The 6,371-nt window shown below is 32.1% G+C and overlaps 1 long non-coding RNA gene across 1 annotated transcript; it reads left to right on the top strand.

Annotated features, from left to right (window-relative positions):
* Positions 1-2,543: 2,543 nt before the first annotated feature.
* LOC126764363 (uncharacterized) lies at positions 2,544-3,564 on the top strand. Its single transcript, XR_007667975.1, has 3 exons — positions 2,544-2,942; positions 3,000-3,143; positions 3,196-3,564. It is a non-coding gene; the product is annotated as an uncharacterized LOC126764363 (long non-coding RNA).
* Positions 3,565-6,371: the final 2,807 nt, after the last annotated feature.

The following is a 6,371-nucleotide window of genomic DNA, read 5'->3' on the forward strand; positions in this document are numbered from 1 at the left end:
GGGCCATATCTTTATTCGATATTCACAGCGGATATACCAAAAAACAACGATGTTACGATAGCAATATTCGCTGACGACACTGCAGTCCTAACTTCAAATAAAGTACCTTCAGAATCTTCTGACATACTACAAAATTACTTATTCCAACTAGAAGACTGGCTCAAGAGGTGGAATATTAAAGTCAATTCAGATAAATCTGTCCATGTTACTTTTACCCTAAGAAAAGGTGATTGCCCTTCAATCAAAATTTTTAATACAGCCATTCCTGTTAGTGATCATGTGAAATACCTGGGGTTACACATAGATAGAAGGCTTACCTGGAAATATCATGTAAAAGCGAAAAAAGAACAAATTAATATTAAATTGAGAAGTCTTTATTGGCTTCTGGGTAAAAAATCTGTTCTTTCTCTTGAAAATAAACTGCTAATTTATAAAACCATCATCAAACCTATTTGGACTTATGCGATACAAATATGGGGCACGGCAAGCAATTCAAATATTGAAATAATACAGCGAGTTCAATCAAAAACTCTCAGGTCAATTACAAAAGCTCCATGGTATGTTTCAAATCACACTATTCACAGAGATTTAAAAATATGCAAAGTGAAAGATGAAATAAAAAAGTTTAGTGAAAGATACAAAATCAGGTTAGAGATCCATCCCAATCCTTTAGCAGTGGCATTACTACAGGTACCCACTACAACAAGGTTAAAAAGAAAAGACATATTGAACTTGTAAACCAGCACGCATGCACGTAATGTAAATACATAACTTTAGCACAAACTAGTGATGATTATGTTATTTTAACATAAAGAAAATAGCAAATAATTATGTAAATTAGTATGTATGTAGTTTGGATTTTTATTTTTATTTTTATTATACTGTCACTAAAGAGAGGGTCACTTAATGAAGTAACACTCACAATTTGTTTGTACCTTAACAGCACATTTACTTATTGTCTATTAACATTAAGACAGATTGTAAATTTAACTTGAATAAAAAAAAAAAAAAAAAAATGAACTTTTCATTTCTCATGTATTATATCCAGGCGTAGATAAAAACATATGAAAGCACACATTTGAGCACGTTTAGAATGATGTTTTAAATAGTAACGTTTTGTAATTGATCTTCTAGAGTTCTCAACACCAATTCGCTTTATGTTTGCGCGTTCAACAAGATTAACGCCATACATTTTTTTTGATCCAATGACATTTTCCAGAACCCATTAAATATTTCCTTACGATTTTTTTCGGAAAATGTAGAACAATTCCGTACAACACTTTTCTCACAGAATTTTGAAGTACATCCAGCTTTAAGTTCTCTTGGAACTTTTTCACTAATAATGCCTTTCGATAGCCCCATGTATTTTTTTCCTTTCAATCGGTTTATTATATTTCCAGACCTTTTATTATTTTTTTTAAGTTTTTCATTACAACCATTTTCACAATTAGTACTCATTTTATTAATTTTGTTTTATTCCGGGAATAAAGGCAGTAACACAATAACACAATTTGATAAAGAATGAAAGATAATGAAAACAACTGTAATTACGGATAACACAATGTGTCACAATGAAATTGAATCAAAGAGAATAAAAAAGTTTAGTTACGGCTTTTTGGTTTATGAAATTGTTGAAGTTGTAGTTGCGGCCTTCTGATTCTCGCCTATAAAGTCGTTTTTTTGGACGTATGCATGTAAAATTTGCTGTGTACATGTGTTTCGGTTGAGTACTTCATAATCAATCAAAAAGTAAATTTTGAATTTTTTGTTATTTACGGCCTTTTGCATTTTAGGTGACGATATAAAAGAGCAAGTTATACTCTTTGTACGTATTAATATGTATATGTGAGATAAATATGATGTATTAGGTTTTTTTTTAACTATTAATTTTTTTCAATCCCATCATGACATTTCCTTGGAAATACCCTAAAAAAAATTCTCTGAAAATTTGAGCCCTCAATATTAACATTAAGGACTGGACCAAGGTATGTAATAATTTTCCATTAAAAATACACGACAGTCGTGATTTTTTATTTTTTAAATTTCTATAGCTCAGAGGCATTGTATGGCATCGTTTTGACTTTAGACACATATTCCTCAGAACTGAACACTCTACAAAAGTGCCCATTGCGACAAAGTCGAAGCTCACACTAGCGAGGTAGTACGGGGTTTTAAACCTGATTTTCCAAATTCGTATCGCGAATTTCGTGTGAACGAAGACTTGTGTTCGAATTTCGATTAAATTATTGTAAACTTGGGCAATCTGTCTAAGATGTTTTTGTTTTGATTTCGCGAAATTTAAAATCGCAAAAATTTATATTGTTATCTTTAATCTTTGTGTAAAATGAACAGTGTATACTTGCGACAACTTATATTGAGGGAGGAAAACAATTCCCGCCGGCAGTTGGCTGAGAGGATTCACCGACGGAATTTAAGGGATAATATCAATTCTCTTGAATTACCCAATACAATGTAAGTTTATTTATATATTAATTTATTTAAGAAATATATAAACATTTCTCAAAAAATTTATAGTTTCAAACGGATATATAGAAATAACAAGCCTACATTTCAATACTTATTGGAAGTATTATAAAATGGCTTGCCAATGGCGCAAAAAATGTTTTGTAATTGACTCAGTTGTACAACTATCAGCTTGTTTGCGACTTTTTGGAGAAGGAGCGTATCAAAAAGGTGTAGGCAGGCAAATGGATGTTGGCTTATCACAATCCAGCTTGAGTGAAATCCTTTCTGAAGTGTTGGACGTAGTCGAGTCAAATCTCTGTGGATAACGTGGCCTACTAAAGAGGAGATAATAAATAAATTTAAATTTTTACCAAAAATTTTATATTCCTGCCATCATTGTAAAAATTATAGCTCCCACAAGTAATAAACACTTATACTACAAAAGAAAAGAATTCTGCATCATGAATGTTTTCCTGGTAAATTAAAGAAATTTTCTTGTGTGTATATATTTGTTAATAAAAGTTTATTTAAAGTATGGGATGATAACTTGAAGATAAGATATGTAGATGCTACATACCCAGGAGCCTGCAACGATTTATTAATTTGGAACACCAGTCATTTAAGAACTTTAATGGATCAGGAGTATATCGAGGGCACAAGAAACTTTTGAATGCTAGGTACATTTTTAACTAAATATTTTAATCATTAAATATATAAATTTTTTCATAGGTGACGCTGGCTATCCACTAGAGCCTTCGTTGCTAACACCCCACCGATCCATGGCAGAAGGATCTTCAGAACGAAAATTCAATGAAGTACATGCAGGAATTAATTTTTACATGAAGTAAAAATTAGTCAAAAGAATAAATTTTTGAGCTTCACCGAAATGTTTACTCGTTCTTAATATTCTTAAGACTAACTTATTACATGGTTCTTATTGCTATTTTAACTAGTATGTTTACTTATTACTAATTGATGGATTGTTTGGATACAGATGTATAGTACTATATTATTTGTTTAGGTTTGTTTACAAATATATATTTTGTTTAGATACATTTCCTTTGTTCTAAGATAAGGTTGTTGTGGTATTCAAACTCAAGGTTGTTTTGGTGCATTTTCTTTAATGTTGTTTTGATACATTCTGTTTTTGTCATATGGATTACGTTTCTTAACTCTCCCCTCTGTTATAATGAAATGTCCTCATTTAAAAACATCAAGGCGTGAAGTCCGCGTAAAATTATTAAATATTGTAAGTGTTTGATTAATTTTTTATGTTTATAATTAATACCTTTTTATATAATATACTTAATAATTTTTGCATGTTTCTTTGCTTTCTCTTTTCATATGATTTAGATTTGAATAAGAAGATTAATCTAGAATTCAACAACCACTTTGCTTTTTGGCTTGCCGTGTTTTCGGTGCCTTTTTTTGGAATTATTGGCTGTGTCATTCCGTCAATTATGAATTTTTTCTTTGACAAAGTCGATCCACGTCCATTAAGACTGATGGAGGTTGTCGCTATTGAGATTGGTCCTAAAGATTTCTTTTGATATTTGTTTACTATTTTCCATCCTTTAATTTGGTATGTAGTGATACTGGGGTCTCCTATTGGTGGGAATGTGGTTTTTTTGTTTTATCTTTACCAGGATTCAACGTTGTTCGCTATTTCAGGGTCTAATGCGTATCTTGGTGAAAGTATTATCCACTATTTTAGGACCAATATTTTTTTACCTTGTTCCATTTTTTCAGGAATTGTCGCTATCCGCTGTTCCAGGGTCTGTTCTGAATCTTGCTGAATTTGCCGCTGTCCGTTTTTTCAGGATCTGCTATTGATTCATTTTGGAAGTATTGTCCGCTGTAACAGGATTTATATATCCATTGTCATTTGTTTCTGCACTTTTTTTATGCATTTAGTGCTGGAAGTCCCACTTTCTGTGGAATTTTTTGTTTTATTCCTTTCGGAATAAAATGTGGGCTTTTGGTTTGGTCCAGTTGAGATCTCAGTAAATTTTTACATGAAGTAAAAAAGAGTGAAAGGAATATACTCTTGAGCTACACCAAAATGTGTACTCTTTATTAATACTCTTAAGACTTATTTATTACATATTTCTTACTTTTATTTATACTAACTGCATAACATATTATTTGTTTAGGTTTGTTTACACATATATAGTATATGTATTTTGCTTAGATACATTTATTTATTATACGAGTATATTATTTATTCAAACTCAAGGTTGTTTTGGTGTTTATTTGTTTAGGATTGTTTGTTGTAGTGATAGTCCATTTCTATTGTTCCAAGTCAAGTTTGTTTTGATGCATTTTCTTGAATGCTTTTTTGATACTTTCTGTTTTTATCATAAGAAATACGTTCCTTAACTCAAGCGCGGTTAATGTTGTGGAGAGAACAAAAATCGATGGAGATGTGTACTGGAAGCTAGGCAATTGCATTACGCTCCTAAAAAAGTTTCACAAATTATTGGCGTTTGATGTGCGTTACACATTTGTATATTATTATTATTTTATTACAAATGAATCTTCCCAGGCTGAAGTTTTTAAAGCAATACAGTTTGATGAAACTGAATCCAGCTCCTCCTACATACACATTGTTTGTCAAAAAAGTCTTGCGGTATTTTCGCTAGCTGGCGCTGAAAGCGCGTAGTTCTAGTTTTATTCGTCGCATCGGATTACGCTATACCTTTTTGGAAAGCTTATTTCACGCGCTAACACGTGTTTGATTGATTGTCGTTTCTTTTAAGTCGTTCGTGAGTTATAGCGTCGCAAACATGGAGCAAAATAAAGAGAAAATACGGCATATTTTACAGTACTACTCGTACTACGATAAAGGCAAAAATGCATCTCAAGCCGCCAATAAAATTTGTGCAGTTTATGGACCCGATATAATTTCCATTTCCACCGCACAACGATGGTTTCAACGTTTTCGTTCTGGTGTAGAGGTGGTCGAAGATGCGCCACGCTCCGGAAGGCCTGTCGTCGAAAATTGGGATAAAACCGCTGAATTGGTCGAAAGAGACCGGCATAGTAGCAGCCGTAGCATCGGTCAAGAGCTGGCCATGAGTCATCAAAAATTCATTTCAATTTCAATAGAAAAAAAAAATTTAATAAAAATACCGCAAGACTTTTTTGACAACACATTATATCAATGAGGCTAGACGTGTAAGAGCTTTTAATGGGAACTCATTATAAATTTAAAAACCTGCTTTATTAATTTAAATGTAAATCGTTTTCCTTTTAAAATCAATAGTTCCATTCGAAAAACCATACTATTTTTTTTTTTTAAATAAATATACTTAATTTTATTCAAACGTTTTATTAACAATCACTTTCAATAAAATATGTATAAAGGAAGTAAATATAGTTCCCTAATTACAGAAAAAAACAACGAAGAGGTGTACTATATAAAACAGCATTACTAGTTAATGCTTAAGCTTCTCTTTGCAGCCAATATTTTTATTTTTATACTCTCGCAACCAGTTGCTACAGAGTATTATAGTTTTGTTCACCTAACTAATCGAGATAGATATAAGGTTATATATATATATATGAAAGATCAGGGTGACGTGAAAAGTTGAAATCAGGTTTACTGTCTGTCTGTCCACTCGGCCGTGCAAGGTGTAACTTGAGTAAAAATTTACATATATTGATGAAACTTGCTACGTGCGCTCCTTAGTACAAAAGCAAGTTCGTAGATGGGTGTAATCGGACCACTGCTAACAACTACTTAAAACGCGATAAATCAATAACTAAATACGCCAAAGACATTAAATTTTACCACCCAGATGGTATAAGAAAGCGCTATAAGAACCGGTGTGAAAATTGGAGGATAAGCGTGGCACCGCCTACTTTTTGGTGAAATCTCATTTCTCTAGACCCGACTAACCGAT

Source organism: Bactrocera neohumeralis, unplaced genomic scaffold, assembly GCF_024586455.1.
Source record: "Bactrocera neohumeralis isolate Rockhampton unplaced genomic scaffold, APGP_CSIRO_Bneo_wtdbg2-racon-allhic-juicebox.fasta_v2 cluster09, whole genome shotgun sequence".
Taxonomy (NCBI): Eukaryota; Metazoa; Arthropoda; class Insecta; order Diptera; family Tephritidae; genus Bactrocera; species Bactrocera neohumeralis.